Genomic DNA, 17,588 nt, shown 5'->3' on the forward strand with positions numbered 1-17,588 from the left:
ACATTATCTCGCATTAAATACAGTCCTGTTCCACAGAATTCCTCTGCTTTCTGTTTAACTGACGTGTGACACACAAAGCAAAAGATGGGAATTGAATTTTAGAGCTCCCAGAAGCTGCCAGGTTGTTGGAGATAATTTTGCTGAGGGGATAAATTAACTTTTCTAACTTTATTTCTTTTTGGGTTAGAAGCCCTGAAGGAGCCCTCGCTTGGAGAGGCAACACATTTATTTCTTGGCTTTGCTTTCTCACAGCTAATGGCTGGTTTATTTTGCAGAAAACATGTCTAGCTTTGCTCTTAACCACATTTTCAGTAAAAATCTCATAAAAAGAGTGAAAAAAACCCTGCTCAGCAACCTCTGAACTTGAGCCTTATCTCAGATTTAATCTTGGTTTGAAATGAGGGCTGACTCCTGACCTCTCTCAGCTGAACCTCCCATCACCTGCCAGAGTTGTTTGGTGAAACCCAGCTTTTATTTCTGCCTGTAACCGAGCCTGAATCTGATTTACAATAATCCGTTCTAGGAAAGGCTGCTCTGAACTTGGCCGTTGCTGTGCCTGATCAATTAAGACTGGAAAAGAGCTGATTAGAGGCACTCTGATAGTGGGGCCTATCACAAACAACTCTGCATCGATTTGGGGTGCTCAGGAGGGCTTTCTTTTACATGCTGAGTATTGATCAGCACCTGCAAATGAAAACATTGGAGAGGTAATTGCTCCTCCTGCAATATATTTAAAGCGTGGCAGCTCTAAAAGTGTGATCCTCAGTAAACACAGCTCCCCGCCCCAGAGATCTGGGCACTCTCCAGCTTATCAAAAAACACTTATCTGGCAAAATCTGTGCCTGGAAGGTGCCATCTCACAGCTCCCTTTCTAATGTCTGTGTCACAAGCTTCAACCTCAGCTGTCAGGAAAGTTTTAAATCAAATTAAATTTAAATTTATTAAGTTAAAGAGTATTAAATTTTGAACAATGGGAATTTGATGCTTTGTAGATAGGCAACTCTTCTTATTTCCTTCCTGCCACTGAGGTGGGTAGTTTGGGAGATAAATTTGAAAACAATTGTATTTCTTTCCAGATATAAATATGTATTGATGTCCTAATTATATCAGTAACTTCTTGCAAGCTCTTGAGGAGCAGCACTTCTTTTTTTTTCTTGTAGATTGGTTCATTTTGGATCCAGCACCAAGAAAAAAAGTCAAACATGGCCCTGATAACAGAGCTCACCACTTCCTGCCTAGTGAACATCTGTCGGAAATACAGAAGGCTCGTTGGCAGGTTGATTAGAGGAGCTAATTGCATTTTTATTAACGAGCCTGCTAGATTTTCTTACTAGTGGAGCTGGCAGGCCTGCAGCAACCCAGGGCCTATCTTTGGTTCTTGTTATGCTTTGAGGCTTGGTGTTCATCAGAGGCACAAGGTGAATTTAATGAAATAAAGACTGTAGTCAGGTTGGAACCTCTAGTTTAATACAGAACATGGGAAGGAAAAGGAGAAAATTAAAGAGAAAAGGAGATAAAGGGATAACAGAGAGTCATAGAGTCACTGAATGGGTGGGGTTGGAGGGGACCATGGGCAGGGACACCTCCCACTGTCCCAGGCTGCTCCAAGCCCCAATGTCCAGCCTGGCCTTGGGCACTTCCAGGGATCCAGGGGCAGCCCCAGCTGCTCTGGGAATCTGTTCCAGAGCCTCACCACCCTCACAGGGATGAATTTCTTCCTAAAATATTTGTCCATGGAGCAGCAACAACATCTCCCAGCACCTCTGCTCCCAGAAAAACTTACAGAAGGTCCCTGATCCAGACCCAACCCTTGTCCTTGTGGAGCCTACTTGGTGCCAAAGCCAGCAGCTGCCAGAGGACAGGCTGTGGAAGCAGAGCCAAGGACAGGCTGTGGGTTTAAACTGCATCCTCCCCATCCCCATGAGAAGGAAATAGAGCTCCTTTTAATCCCCATTGTGCTCCTGCCTAATTGTGAACGATCTGCTGAGGCCTCCAGGGAGAAACCCTGGAATCTGAGGCTGCTCCTAGGCAGTATCTGCATTCAAATCCTCCCTTGTTCCCTTATTTTATGCAGAAATCTCACTAATGTGCTTGAAGAAGAAATTCACCAATTTCTACACAGAACATTTGTTTATTGATTATTTTACTACACGTTTGTTGATGCCACAATTCCATCTTCCGCAGGAGAAAGAGGAAGAACAAAGGAAAAATGGCACAGAGTCTGAGGGGAGAATTCCTGATTCTGCTTGGGAATGGGAGCTGAGCAAGCAGAAAACAAAACCATCTGTAGAAATCCATCACAGCTGTCCCAAATCGTTAATCTGCAGAATTCTGCATGATTTGATAAAACAGATTTGATAAGGAATCCTGTCTGTTGGACACAAGTTTCACTCATCCAGGGCAGTCCTGAGCAATTCCTAGTTTTGAATTCATGAACAACGTTTGATGAGCTGCCGCCACCAAGCCATTCGCTGCTGTGCCACGCAAGCACAGAATGTACAATCCTAATTAGCTGCTTTGCCCAGCTACTTAAAATGTTTTGCACATGCCAGCAAACGTAAATACACAATTAGGGCATGTTCAGTTAAAAGGCAAAGCAAGAAAAAAGCACAACTATTATTAGCCAGAACAAAAATCTTCATGATCTTCATCCATAGCGAGGGCTAATTAAGGTGGTAAAATGTGCAAATGAGCTCAGCTGATTATTTAGGGTTTGGAAAGCAGTGCCAGGCTGGGAGGTCCAACACTGAGTGTGTTGAGGGGTGGGTTTGTGATTCTTGGTGCTGGGAGCTGCTGTCTGCACAGGTGTGAAAATAATCAGCATTAGGGGGTTGTGGTAAGGGGAATTGGGAAAGCGGTCACAGGAGACCTTCCTGGCAGATGAACCCTATTAAACATCAGTTGCATCAGCTGGTTTGTGTGGCCGGGTGTCTTTCCACTTATATTTAGGGAGTAAATAAAATTCAGCTCATTGTCAGCTCAGTTTAACGACCAGAGTTTGAGGGAAAAGTGGAAAAAGTGTTTTTTCTTTCTGTCTTTGAGCGTTTGCCCATTCCCTATCTAGAAACACTGCATTTCCCAGTGCTCCAGATTGCGTGGGATTGGGAAATTCTTACAGAGTTAGTGCCAGAGAAGATAAAGAGGAACTTTCTTCCAGGGAATTTGAAGCATCCTGCACTGTGGTGAATGTTTTATTTTCAGGTTGGAGGTGATTCCCCTCAGCCTGAAACACAGGGTCTGCTACAGCAGCCTGACAACTTCTTTGCTGTCAAACACACACAAGGAATTAATTAAAAGAGAGGTTCCTTAATTTCCACAGCTAAGGTTTTGGTTTCTATCTAAAGGCTGACTTTGCCAGCTCCAGTTAGTCCTGCTTCTCCCAGGAATGTGCACCCAAAATTTGTCCACCTGAATTCCTCGACTAAGGACGCACTGTGGACACCTGGCAGGGCTGGGCAGAGCGGAAGTGGCACCAAAGGCACCACCAGAATCCTGGTGCAAGACCCTGCTGGGCTCCAGTTGATTCTCCAGTGGTGGCTTGGTGTAGCTTGGTGTCCTTTTGGGTCTGTCCCTGGGAGGGGCATCAGCAGCTCTGCTTCCTGCAGGCAGAAACAGGAGTGTTGATGTGTAAATAAGTAAGTGGAGGCAAAGCAGAGATCACCACTCCTCCCCTCAGTGGCTCCTGGAGGCAGAAACAGGAATGTTGATGTGTAAATAAGTAAGTGGAGGCAAAGCAGAGATCACCACTCCTCCCCTCAGTGAAAGCACTGCTGATTACCTTTAAAGCAAATTCATATTTACAGTCACAGCAGCATAAAAGTTATTTTAAATTAAATAAAATACTAATAAAGCTTTATTAGTGTTTCATCTCTTTCTTCCTTTCTTCACATCCTCGTCTGAATTTTAATTGCAGTTTCTTTCCCACACCCCCCTCCAAATCCGAGGAGGTTCCAGCAAAGCCAGAGAGGACCAATTGGGAGCTAATGACTGGTGCAGTCTGATCCCAGCCCAGATAGGCTGGGTTTGCCTCATTAAGTGTGCCTAGCAAGCTGATTAAAGCCAAGCACATTCTTCTCGTCTTACAGGCACTCGGTGTCTGTGGGATATGGGATACCAAAAAACCCCTCCTGTGTCCCTGATCCTTTAACTGCGTGTCAAAGCAGTGAGGCCCGAGTGAGGTTTCATCTTTCCCGAGGTGTTGCCAGGTGCTAATTAGCCTCGGGACCTCGTGAAAAGGGAGAAAGTGCAGGAAAAGATTTCAATGGAGATTGGTTCCTTGCCCACTGCGTAGAACTCAGCCCTGCAGGAGTCCGTCCACTTATTCCCGTTTTGTGCTTAATCCAGGGATGGATTCTGCACTAATTAACACAAGTACTGTTGCTGATTAAGTGGATATTTCAGCAGGCTGAATTTCCACATTCTCCATCCAGAGCTGTCCATGGCATCCCCAAAGCAGAGGGAAGGCAGAGAAACGTTTCTATTCCCCAGGTTTTTGTTAATTAGGCTTGGCTAAGGAGAGCTTCCACCTTGGACCTGATAACGGGTTTGTTAGACCACTGTAAAGCAACAACAGAGCACAGCAAGTTCCCCAGTCCCAGGGGAAGGTGGGCAGGGCTGAACCAAACCACAGGTCCTCACATCCCAGCCTCCATTCCATTCCCAGTGTTGTAATGGAAAGCGGTGGGAAGTGTCCTTGATTCCCCGATAGCCTCAGCCCTGCATGCTCCAGCCTTTCTAATAAAGGCCTTTGGGAAACTGCATGTGGATTTGGCCTGCCCAGACACCCACTTTTTATCTATTCTTTTTCTGTTTCACTGTTCCGTTTGCCGCGAGGGAAGGCAGTGGGGAGAGAGCGGAGCTCCGGGCCCAGCTGCAGGGGCCGGCACTTCGCAGCATTCCCAGACTCCCGAGGATGGTCATACCCTTGGCAGGCTGCTCTTTCCTGTGGGCTCACCTAAAAGTGTTTCTGGCTGCCTTCAAAGCCTTCCCAACATGCAGAGGGCCTTGTTGGTGGCTATCCGACCCTTCTTTTATCCCATTTCCGACTGTTCAGTCACCCCGTGCGCTCTTGGAGCTACGTAATCACCGTCAATTCCTTCGCTGTTTGGGGGGATTGGATCCAGAGCTTTTGGGCTTTTTCAGGTCATGTGTGCCAGACCTCAAAGTGACCTTAGCTAACAGTCCCTTGTTTCTCTTCCTCTTTCATGTACTTACTTTCCAGGATCAATCTCTTTCCAAAAATAATATTAACATTGGCAGCCTCTGCCTCTCCGCTTCACTCTGGTGTGTGTCTGGAGCAGCGAGGAGAAGAACAAAGCTCCCTGTCTTTAAAACTTTAAAACACTCCTCTTGCAGCCACACTTGGGGCCTTTTCTTTACATTTCTCAGCTGGAAGATTGAGGGGTTTGTTGCAAGAGGATCCTGTGCCTGGCACCAGTGACTGGCACGGAATCCATTGGGGCTTTGCAGGGTTGGTTCCCATCACTTTTGATATTCCTCAGGTGTGAAGGGGAACTTACAGAGCTTGTTCCCATTGCCTTCTGATATTCTTGACACAAAGGGAAATTCAGAACCAGGGACACTAATGCACAATCACTTTGTTTCAACTTTTATTTATCCAGTGCATTCTGCGTTAAAGAAATAAATGACAAAAGAAGTTAAGTGAAGAATAAAGCACAGACAGGGGAACACAGTGGGACAGAAATGGCAGGAGAGGCTGGTCCTGGAATGCTTTGCTCTGTTCTGGTGGCTGCAGTCAGAACCAGCAGCTGGAAGCGACTGGTTATAAAATTATAGCAAGAAATTAGATTAACACATTTAATAGCAGATATTCCCATTGGAGAGAAATTCTTGCAGCAGTGAGGGGACCTTTTTATCACCTCAGAGCAAGGCTGGATGCATTTCCAGAGGATATTCCAGGCTCAAAGCCTGGTCTCCATGAGCTGTGAATGGGGCAAAGGGACCAGACAGAGGCTAAGTGACACTTCGCCTCTCACCTTAAACTTTCCTGCATCAGGGACAAAGAGAATTTTTCCTTGGAATGCACAAGCTTGAAGCCATGACAGAGTTTTACAGACCTGGCTGGACTGCAGGGTTGGTGTAACATTACCCCAATATTTATTCCCAGTGCAAAGGGGCAGGAGAATTGGCTGAGCTCTGTTTGCACCCAGGGGTTCTGTCAGTACCCTGCAGGGCAGCAGGTGCTGCTTTGTACCTCATTCAGCAGCAATTCATTCAGTCATTCCAGCAGTGAAAAGGGAAAGGATGTGGGCCCTAAACCCCACTGGGGGAGAAGATTCCCTGGCCATCATCCCATTTGCCCCATCACCAAACCCTTCAGAGCTTCCCTGGACACGGTCCCTGCTCCGCCTGGGTGCCACCGTGCCCACGATGGAGAACGCTGCTGTCACTTGTCACCATCCCCGTTTTTGGTGATTTGACAACAGGAACTGCTCCGAGCTGTGCTGCGATGGCAGAGATAAGAGCGGGACAGGGTGGGCAGCAGAGGCGATGTTCCGTTTGCAGAGGGCAGGGCAGGGCAGGAAGGGTGAGACGAGAAGTGTTAACGCTCCATGAGCTTATCTGACGGCTGGAACTGGTCGGGTTCGAGGGCTGGGCTTTTTCTTTTCACTTTTGCCATTGACAAACACCGCTTTTCTTGCTCTTCCTCTCCCGGAAAGAGCTGATTGCCTTCCTCCTTCCCTCCCTCTCCACCCAAACCTGGCTGGTGCTGATGTTCCAGCTGCTGCTGCTTCGCTGGAGCCGGGAGCACCTGCCCCAGCGCTGCCCAGCTTCATCCCGGCTCTGCATCCTGAATTTTGGGGAGAAATTACCCTGTTTGCCCCTTTTCAGGGAAATTTATGCCCATCACTTCAGCAAGCCGGACCTTTTTTCCCTGCCTGTGGCTCTCTGCTTTCTGATGCTGCTGTCCAGCAAAGGGCCTTATCCAAGCCATGTTTATTTATAAGAGACACTTTTATTTAGGGGGAAAAAAAGATACTTTTCAGACAAAACAGATTTTAAGGGCAATAAATCGTTCTGGGTCTCTCTATCTAGAGCTCACTTATCCTCTGATGTTAAATAGATGAGGTTTTTTAACCTTTTGTAGTGACTGCCTTTTTCTGGGCTGCTGATGCCCTCCCAGCCCAAGGGACGCCTCATATCCAGCTGTGGCTCAGCAGCAATTTCAGTTTGGCTGGACCTTGAAATTAGTCCCTACCCTTGTGATTGAGTTGTCAGCACTTGCTGAGGGATCATTTATTGTGCTGTCCCTTCCCATTCAGACAGGAAAGCCTCACACAATAACTTCACCTCGTGGAAAAGGTCATGCCCAGAGTTCACAAAACACTGTCTGTATTCCTTTATTTATTGCTTAGCCCCCCAGTGCCCATCCCATAAGCCACAAAACGAGGAAAGACCATTAAAAACACTCTACTTTGGCACATTCCCCCTGATTTGGCAGAATTTGGGTTGAGGCTTTTGGTTTGTATTTATGTGAGTCTCAGAAAAAGCAGGAAAAAGCTCAGCTGGAGATTCCCAGAGAGCCCCATTGCAGAATCCGTGCAGGATTTATAGGTCTGCATCCAGCCCATAAATCAGTTGAGGGCGACTTGAAACCCAGGCCAGGTTTGCCAGGACAGCCCCAGACTGATCCACAGAGCCTTGTGCCCTGTTCCTGCCCTGCCCCTGATTTTCCATGTCCCTTCCCTTCTGCCCCCAGTGCTCCACGGCCACCACACCTCCCATTTCCCTGTGTGCCCACGTGTGTCGTCCCCAGCGTCCCCACGTCAGCGATGTCCCGGGGCAGCCACCGGCAGAGCTGTTATCACTCGCAGCAAATGGTTCTTTCCCCTCCACATATTTTTATTTTTGAGTGTCAGATGTGGAAAACCCGACAGGATGATCACTCAGCGTGTACCTTGTGCCTGCTGCCTGCTGGGAAGTCACAGCAGACATGACAAATGAGAGAGGGAGGAATTTAGAAAACACCAAATGGCTCAAAAGGCAGCAGGGCAAATCAAGCCCAGCCCCGTTGTGGTTTTGCTGGTCTTGATAGAGCTGCAAAACCAAGAGACAAATACTCAGATGTTCCACTGGTTTGTCAGCTGGCAACTGGTAAAAATCTTTTCGCACTTTTCCTTGAAGAGGCATCATTTTTTCTTGCCACAGAACTCCTGTGGGCACAACAAGGCGTTCCCCAAAGAGCACTGATGATCTCATCCCGGGAAACCTTCATCCCGAGCAGTGCTCCCTACTCACAGCACAAGTGCTGGATGATTCTCCCTTTGCTCTGGCATCTGTTTCCCCATCAGGGCTTCCATGGGAATTAATATCCAGTATCATACCTGCTCCATCCTGCCCGCTCCGCCAGTCCTCCATGGGGAGGATGTGCCACATGCCAGCGCCACAAATCCTTGAAAAGCCTGAGATGGGGAGGGTGGGAATTACCCAGTGCCCACGGAGCAAAGCCAGAACAGAGACAGGCCCCGAGGAGCTGGAACTGGGCTCCAGCCGTGGCTCAGGGCCTGCTCCCTGTCACAAGGTGTAACGAGACCCTCCGGCCACGCGATGTTTTCCTGCCCTAAAAGCCTCCACAGGGATTTGAGGGGTGGAATTTAATTCAGCTGCTGCAAGAGTCGATGCAGATTTTAGGCCAGATGTGTTGGTGGCAGCCCTGCCCAAAGGCAGCTGTCCCTCCCTGCGTGACACCTGTGCCTTTGGGGACACATTAAGGATTGTCCCCACGTGCTTGTGGCTGTCACAGGAGATGCTGGAAGAGCCTCTTTCTCCTGCTAAATGACCCCTTCCGTGAGACACAGGCTTCCATGGATTAGGGATTTGGAATCCATCTGTGTCCAGCGTGAGGATTCACAGCAGGGAGAGACGAGATGGGACAGTCAGCATTCCAGGTGCTCCACAGTGAGGTATTTCTCATTTTCCCCCTGTGTTCTGCTGGAAACAGCTTTTGAGTCCAATATGCAGCAATATCTGACAGCCACCAAAAGGGATTCACCTCATGGAGCGATGCCAGATCCCAGAATTACAGGAATTCTTCATGTGCACAGTGTCCTTAGCAAAGCTGTGAGACCACGGGGGTAATTTTCTTCATTGTAATTTCAGCCCTGATCACAATTTTCCAAATTTGGAGAGCCCACAAAAGGCAAAAAGAGGAAGACAGAAACTTTAAAATGACCTGGAAAAAGCAGATCAGTGGGCTAAAGAAATGTGAGAGGAAAAAAATACTGTTTAAAGGCATAATAATGGTAAAAGGGTGGGATACTGGTGGTCCAGCAGCAGAAGAAAAGGATGTAACCACGTTGCCACACTCAGTGTAATACTTTAATTTTCACCTCGTTTTAAAGCTGCCTCTGGTTTCAGTCACCATCCGCCAGGAATACCCTGGAATTAACTCTATTGTGGTATTTTCAGCAGTAGCAACACTTTCCTCTGAAATGAAGTCCTCCAAGAACTGCTCTGGCAAGGACTCTGATCCCATTCAGAGGAAGACACAAGATTTATTCCTGTGTTCACTCCTGTCACCAGGATCTGCAGCTCCTGCCCTTATCGCAATTAATTTTGTCTCCCAGCATTTACCCAGGTTTATGCTGCAGGCACTGGAGGGTTCCACAATCCCTGCCTGGGGCAAGATAATTTCATGTCCTTCTGAACCCTCGGAAGGTACAGCAAGATCCCTGGAGCACAGAGCACTCCGTGAACCTCTTGTGAGAATAAGGATCCCTCGTTTGCCTTGCCTGGTAGTTTGAGTTTGCATTCCAAGCATGATTTTTTGCAGGACTCTGGAATTTCTCATTAACTGAGGTACAACCATTTCTAGGAGTTTCTGAGGCATTTTGCAAATATTTGTAGCTGGGGCATGTGGCAAAAAGGGGTTGAAGGGAGACATAATTGATGTCAGCTCAGCAACACTCATTCATCAAAGGATAATTGTGCTAATTAAAACTTTAGCCATAAGTCATGTCCATCCCACAGATGGAGGCCCCATCCCAAGTGTCCAAGGCCAGCTTGGATGGGGCTTGGAGCCATCTGGCATGGTGGAAGGTGTCCCTGTGGAACTGGATGATCTCTGACGTCCCTTCCCACCCAAACCGTTCCATAATTCTCTCTCTATATCCCCACAAATTTGAACCATATTTGAACCAACAATTCTTCACCTTCAGCTTGAGTGGTGAAACAGAACAAACCTCACAAGAAAACCCATTTCCATCCTTTAATTTTTAAGCAGAGCAGCTTCCAGGAGGACTGGGATGGCGAGCAAAGTTGTTTTCTCCTTGAGGACTGAGGAGATGAAACTTACCCCTCGCAGCTGCCTCAGTCATTCCCTTGCAGGCACATTCACCTGGCTCCTGCAGCAGCACAGAGCTGGCACTGCCCCCCTGGCACTGCCTGTGATGAATTTGAGCTGAGCTCAAGGGGTACGAGCCCATCCCAGGCTTCTCTTGGAAAAGGGATCGATGCCTCAGCTGTAAAGAAAAGAATCTGAATCACAATAGGGGTTGCTGGAGGGAGGGCTTTACAAAACATTTGCTGTTTCTAATTTTGGTAAGGAAATAGGCAATTACTGCCTTAAAAAATTAAATGTCATGTCATTTCAAACTCTCTTTGTTTCTCATAAACATCTTGCAACTTGTGACAGAGGTTGTTGGAAATCTCCCCTGATAGCAGTGCCATGTTGGCCAGGAGATGTTTGCTTGGTGCTCCAGCCTTCTCTTCATGTGGGTTGGACTGGTTTGTAGTCAGATAATAAAATCATCTGCTCAATTTAGCTTTAAAACATAAACTTGAGTGGGTCAGTGTTCATTTTCCAGCAGCTCTACCTAATCTCTCCAGAGAGGCAGCTAAAACCGGGTTTGGCCAGCACTAAACCCCCGTTTGCCAGCTGACTTCAGCAGAGGGAGCCTGGAATGTTGATGTGTGCGTCCCCAGGCTTTGGCTGAGGTCCAGCTCTACCTGCTCCCCAAAAGGCTGGGTGGGTCAGGGTGAGCTTGTGTTTGTACCCCTTGGGGTCTGAGTCACCTCCACACCTCATCAGGGTGTAATTTCTGAGGTAAAACACGGTCTGTAGGCTGGGCATCAGCCTGTCTAGATTTTGTCCTAGAAGGTTGAATTCATCCCTAATCCAGTTTTAGAAGGGCTTTCTGCCACAGCATGTGATCTGCAGTTACAGCACCCTGTTGAGTTGGGGTTGGCACCCACTGGACACTGAGCACCAAACCCTGCAGCCAGATTTTCCTTAAAGGATCTCCCAAAGCCACTGGTCCTTTTCAAGAGGAATTCTAGTCTTAAATCCCAATTGCCTGAATGAACTCGCTGGTCTCAAAGCCAAGCAGAAATCCCACCACTGTTACCTGCACCGTTGGCCCAAACTCTTATAAAAAATCGCTGCCTTGGAAGCCGATGTCTCATCAAAGGAATTCTTCAGGGTCTGTCATGTCTTTCACCCTGTAGAGTTCCAAGTTGGAGAATGATATGAGATGCTTTATTCCTAGAAATCTGTGAGGTTTGAAGACAGGGAATTAAAAGGCAAATGGGTGCCTCCGACCTTGCCCTGCTCCTGTGGGCTGGAGCATCCTTAGTTTTTAATTAATTTTAAACGTCACCATGTGTTACTTTTACATCTCCATGGTTTTATCAGACTCTGGAAGCAAAGGGAGAGTCACCAGTGGTGGGGCAGGGACACACAGACGGACACAGGCGTTTGTGCCAGAGCCCAGCTCAGCTGTCCCCGCTAATCCAGCCCGCCCGGGGCAGAGGGAATTAATTACAAAGCTTGGGAAGAAAAGTCAATAACAGGATTGAAACATTCCCACAGGTTTCTCTTGAATGAGATCTCCCAGATAACTTGTGCTGATGGTAAAATGCGGTGCCAGGTGAGATTTTATCACTAATTAGAGGGACACAGTGCCCAGACTTCAGCCAACTCTTGGGAAGCTCCATGAGATCATGGACGAACTGGCTCCAAGGAAAAAAAAAGGCAATACAGATGATTTTCTCCAATAGATTCACCTGTGATAAGCACATTCCAATGACTCAGTGCAGAGCGAGGAGGTGCTGGAATTTTCTAATCCATGAAAATATTATGTAGCATAGAAAAATCCAATCAATGCCTATTTTTTTCCTCCCCACTGGTTGTATTTAAAATTAAATATAATGAATAGGAAATCTGTGGACATTTGCTGTCACCCATGAGTGCTCTGCCCATGAGGTCACTCTTTGTAACGTGGCAGGGAATAAAAAAAATGCATAAAATTACTTCCAGTCGGTTCTGAGGTAGGTCCTGAGTGACCAAATTCCTTGTCCTTTGAAACCAATCCAGATCACGTTGGCTGAGTCCTGATTCAGCCTGGAATTTGTTTTTCCCATCATGTGAGAGGGAGAAAACATCCCGTCCAAGGAGGGCGATGTCAGCTCGGACGCAAACGCCTGGCACAGAGACACGAGGAGAAGGCTCAGCAATGTGAGAACTTTCTGCATTGCCTCGTGCACAAAACCCTCTTGGAAGGACTCGTAACAAACTGAAAGCTCACTGGAAACATCTCCCTTGTTTGTTTTGGCTTCCAGAGCTTTTCTAAGTGTAATTACCAGCAGTTGAGAAATGGAGAGGGCGAAAGAATCTTTGTGGTTCGTGCTCAGGGGCGGCGGCTCAGGAGACCTGGGTTGATTTCTGACCTCTGTCATGGTGTCACAGCAGGAAAATGAGATTTCATTCATCTGCAGGTCCATTCGTACAAACAGGGGTGAGGCTGCCCTGCAGCAGCAGCTCCTGGCACTGAGGTGAACGCTCCACGTCCTGCTGATTTAATGGCATTCAGACAGTTAGATATAATTATATCTCCATTTTTAAGGCTCTCCAGTGCTTATATGTAAATATACAAAACTGTCTTACCAGCACCACGCTGCTTCAGAGGGGGAAATCCCCCATTCCTGCACACAGCTGCACATCCCTTTAAGCCAGCGGATCCAAATGGATTTGTGCCCTGCAAGGACCAACGTCTTCATTAAGATCCCTCTTTGCTGGGCAGTGACAAATCTTTCCCTCAGAACACGGTGATTAAGGTTTAATTTTATTCCGGATTATGGGCAGCTCCTCTTGCAAAGCAGCCCTGGGCCGGGGTTGGGCACATATTGCCTGGAAATGAACGTTCCTCCCCAAAGTGCTTAAGCAGCTTTGGATAAGAATTGATGGCTTCAGGAAGATTAGGAGCATAAGAAAGATCTCTGGGTTAAGAGGACGTGCAGAGAAAGTGCCATCACGGGTTCAGGAAGAACTGCTGCCACCTCTGAGGGTCTGAGGCTTCCACATTGCTTGGAGGAAGTTGGTGGGAAAAGCTGGGTTAGTGAAGGTGATGGATTTACAGATAGGTGAAGACAGCAAATATATGGGGATGGGGTGTGGGCTGTGTGTTTATAAATCATCAAAGCATCAGCAGGGAAATTTCCAGGCTTCCATTTGCTTTGAGAAACAAATCAGCATTTTGGGAGGTTTTATGATGTGGCAGCAACCAGGAGCATCACATGAGATGAAGTTTAGGTGTCATCTTAAACAGGGTGGGGAATAAAATCTGCCTTGTCCAGCCCAAGAGCTGAGTTTGGTGGATGGGCAGAGGCTGGAGGAGAAGCAGAGGGAAAGGAAGAGAAGCCTCCCAGGGCTGGGATGCAAATATTTGTCCTGATGCAGTTCCCTGTTCCTGCAGATCCTCTCTCCTCTGCTTTTCCTCACAGGTACAGGTTTATTCTGCCAGAGAATGGCATTTAAACACCACCAATTATGACTATTTGTTCTCAAACACATATGTTCCTCCCTCCCCTGAGAGCAGGGGGAGGAGGACAGCGATGAGAGCCGGCAAATGTTTCACCCTCGCTGCAGTGACAGCTCTGATTTGTGACACAGCTTGGAATAAAACGCCGGTAATTTTTCATGGAAAAAACAGTGGACATAATTTTTGTGTGTTTCAAAGAGAACAGCAGAGAGCTGAAATGCCTGGACACACCATTGTGCGAGTGCCAAAATCCTGCATGGATATAAAACTCAGTGTTTTCCACCCGGAGAAATAACATTACAATCAGCCCCAGTTAAGCAGATTCTGCTTGTTTATTGTTTTCCAGTATCTGCAGCTCTGCTCATCAATTTTTCACATTATTCCTTGGCTGTTTCCTCGTGCTCAGTCTCTCTGCTGGTTTGTTTTGTTCTCTGGGGATTTCTTTCATAAATTTTTATTATTTCCTCTGAGAAATCTCTTTTTATGATTTCCAACAAGCGTTGTCACTGTGATAGGGTGGAGGGAGAGGAGAAAGCCGGGCAGCGGAAACTCCTTTAACTTAAAATGCCATGGAAAAACCCCTCTGGCTCCCTGTCAGCCCAAGAAGGTCAAACATAGTCCGAGCTGCAGCTCTGCCAATGGATCCTAAATCCAGTATTTACTATCGATCTCCAGCTCCATAAACACCACCCTGCCAGTGCTGACAGCAGCCCCGACATCAGCGTGATGAAACAGGGCACAAGAATGACTTCACACCAGCTCTGCTCCCAGCAACCACTGCAACAACACTGGGAAAGACCTTCAGTGCGTTTAATTAGCTCTTAGTAACAAGGTTGGGTTGGAGGATGAGGTGGGATTGAGGGGAGCAAAGCTGGGCTGGCTCAGTGCTTGGGGCAGGGGAGATTGGACACTGGTGGTGCAGGGGCTTAGAGCTGAGTTTAAAGCAGATCTTGGGCTCACCTCGGCTGTGGCAGGAGATTTTCCAGCCATATGCAGCACCGGCCCAGCACTCAGGTGGCTGGAGCTGATCTCCAGCTTTGGAGGAGGTTTTTGGAGATTCATCTTCAGTTTTCAAAGAGATTCATGGAGATGTATCTTCAGCTTTGAGGGAGATTTTGGAAATCCATCTGTCAGTGATCTGGCTGAACCCAACACTACCCAGGGGAACAGGAAGGGTCCCAAGGAGCAGAGCTGGAACCCTGGTGCTGCAATCCCATGGAAAGCCAGACTTAGACATTCCCAAAATGCTGGGCACATCCCTCTGCAGAAAGCTGGACCAGGGCTGTGCTGCCATCCCTGCCCTGCCAGTGCTGAGCCTGAGGATGTCCTTTCTGAATTGAATTAAAATCTAGAACCAGTACCATTAAATCACCCAAAACCCAACAGGAATATTTAGGAAAAGTGAATGTTCCGAGTGACCACGGTGGGATTTCGGGAAATGGTTCTGAGTGACAAGAATTCAGATAGTAACTCTTTTTTTTTTAATAAAATGAAGGCAGCAGGAAGAGAATTTTGTCAGACTTGACAAAATTCCTTTTCACCTACCCCAATGATCCCCACCTTCATTCCATCTGTGAAAATCCATGCCTACACGAGTCAATAAAAGCCAATCCAAGGGGAACAGCATGAGCCAGAACTTGGCATTATGTAAATAAAGCACTGAGGTGACATCACTGGGGCAGCAGGGATTTATACCAGCCGAGGATCTGGCCCATAAAGTGGGAATAACTCCCCCTGGTCTGTGATTTATGCTCTCCAGTTATTGACTGCTCCAAAATAAGCCCTCTGTTATAAACAATCCGGGCAGCAAAGAAGGCAATTGTGCCTTAACGAGCCCATGGTTCAAAGCACTGCCCTGCTACATTGACCCTTCTATAGATCAGAAAGTCTCCTTGATTTAATTACCTCACAGAACCCCAGACCAGACAGCTCCAAACCTCATTTATGCCCTGATCTTGCTATTTTTTTTTATTTTGGTGTACTTCATAGTGATTTACAATTCAGCCAAGGGACTCTTCAGGCAGCCAAGGAGAATTGTTCAGAGGGGTTTGTGTGCAATTACATTTTTCTGAGGGGAAAAAAAATGGAAAAAAGGCACATTTTGAGACTTAAAGATCTTGTCTCCTTTCCCAAACACAAACAATAAGCAGTTCTGCCTTTTTAAGTGCAAAGGACTAGGAACTTCAAGGGTAGAATTAAGGGAATTTAAATCAGAGGTGAGCCACTGCACACACTGGAAATGTTCCCATTTGGAAGTTCCCAATCCAGTCGTGCACACAGCTTTCAGCAGATATTACAGGATTGTTCCACCAGGATTATCTCAGCTACCAGGGTATTTATTTTCCCCTTCCAGTCTGTGGCACAGAGCAGTGGAAATCATACGATGTTCCCTCACATCCACCAACGCCTCGTCCCTCCTGGCTGAGCATGTCTCAGGGCCTCTCATTTAAGGAGCCCAAAAATTAATGAAAAAATTATTCAAATGACCAATATTACATCTTAATTTCTTCTGGAGCAACACTGGACTGCAACCAAATGTGCAGCAAACAGCCCTGGCTCCTCTCTGCTGCTTCCTCGGCGCCGCAGCTCACAGGATTCGATTTCCCCACTGGCAGGGAGGGATGAGAGATAAAATTATCGATTAAAATCACAGAATCACGGAGCAGTTTGAGTTGGAAAGGACCTTAAAGCCCATCAGCCCCACCCTTGTCGTGGGCAGGGACACCTTCCATTATCCCAGGGTGCTCCAAGCCTGGCCTTGGACATTCCAGGGATGGGGCAGCCACAGCTTCTCTGGAAGTTTTACTGCAGAGAGCATCGATGTTGGCCGCAGATCTTGCTGAGGGCTGATTCAGGTCAAAAAAGGGACCAGAACTGGCTGTGCCAGGCTGGAGGTTGTGGCTGGATTGGGTTGGGACCTTGCATCCACCTGCCCCAGGACTGAGCAGCTCTGGCACCTTCAACGCTGTCAGATGTCGGAGCAGCTCCGCACTTTGGTGATTGTGTTTCACCCTTCACATTCTCGTTTTGTGACATAATTGGATCATTAAAACTGCCACATTATTCCCTTTCTTCCTCTCCCTCCCCCCTTGATTAGCAGAGACACTTATTATCACTTTAATAGGGAGAAACAAGTTCCCTCTGTCCTTTTCCAGTCCTAAAAATATGAGAGTGTATTTTCCAGAGGAGCTGGTGATTGAGGCTTAAATGTTCCACCAGAATACATTAAAATGCTCTAAACATCAAGGTGAAAAAGGGAGTCCTGATACCCAGAGGAAAGTGGGGTGCTTAAGCTGCAATAATTACAGCACTGTAATTATTGTTGCTGTCAGAGCTTACAATCTGCAACATTATATTTAGGCCCCCGTCCAATCCACAAAGAGATCTCTAAAATAATTGCAAAAGGACCTCACTTGAAGACTGTTTGTTTTGGAAAAATAGAAATCTTTGCTCCATTTAAACATATTTCAGCTTGGAGAGCAGTAATATTTTATTTGTGTTGAAAGAAGGCAGGGGCTTATTCAATATTAATGTATGGTTTACAGCGTGGGTTAAAGTTCTTTTCTTATTCTACTCTGTAACCCTGCCCAGGAGACTCCACTCCTGGGGGAGAAGAGGTTTCTGCTGAAGGGACTTGAAATTAAAGAGAAATAATATTCACAGGGTATGAATCTGCCCAAATCGAGATGTTTTCTGCTCAATGTTCTGCTAGATTTTGCACATTGGTGCTAATTAGTGCTGTGAGCTAATTAAGAGCAGTATGTAAGTAGGACACCAGGCAGGGCAGTGTGCTCCTGGCCAGGAGAAAAG

General features: G+C 47.0%; 1 long non-coding RNA gene across 1 annotated transcript in view; it reads right to left on the minus strand.

The window, feature by feature from the left end:
- Nucleotides 1-5,605: 5,605 nt before the first annotated feature.
- The window catches only part of LOC108445742, a 15,158-nt gene continuing 3,175 nt past the window's right edge, over nucleotides 5,606-17,588 (minus strand). The window contains exons 2-4 of the long non-coding RNA XR_001860700.1: nucleotides 12,905-12,995; nucleotides 11,367-12,811; nucleotides 5,606-10,481 (exon numbers count right to left, since the gene is read on the minus strand). This is a non-coding gene — a long non-coding RNA (uncharacterized LOC108445742). The remainder of the gene's footprint in view (nucleotides 10,482-11,366; nucleotides 12,812-12,904; nucleotides 12,996-17,588) is intronic.

This window comes from Corvus brachyrhynchos, unplaced genomic scaffold (genome assembly GCF_000691975.1).
Source record: "Corvus brachyrhynchos isolate BGI_N302 unplaced genomic scaffold, ASM69197v1 scaffold340, whole genome shotgun sequence".
NCBI classification, from domain to species: Eukaryota; Metazoa; Chordata; class Aves; order Passeriformes; family Corvidae; genus Corvus; species Corvus brachyrhynchos.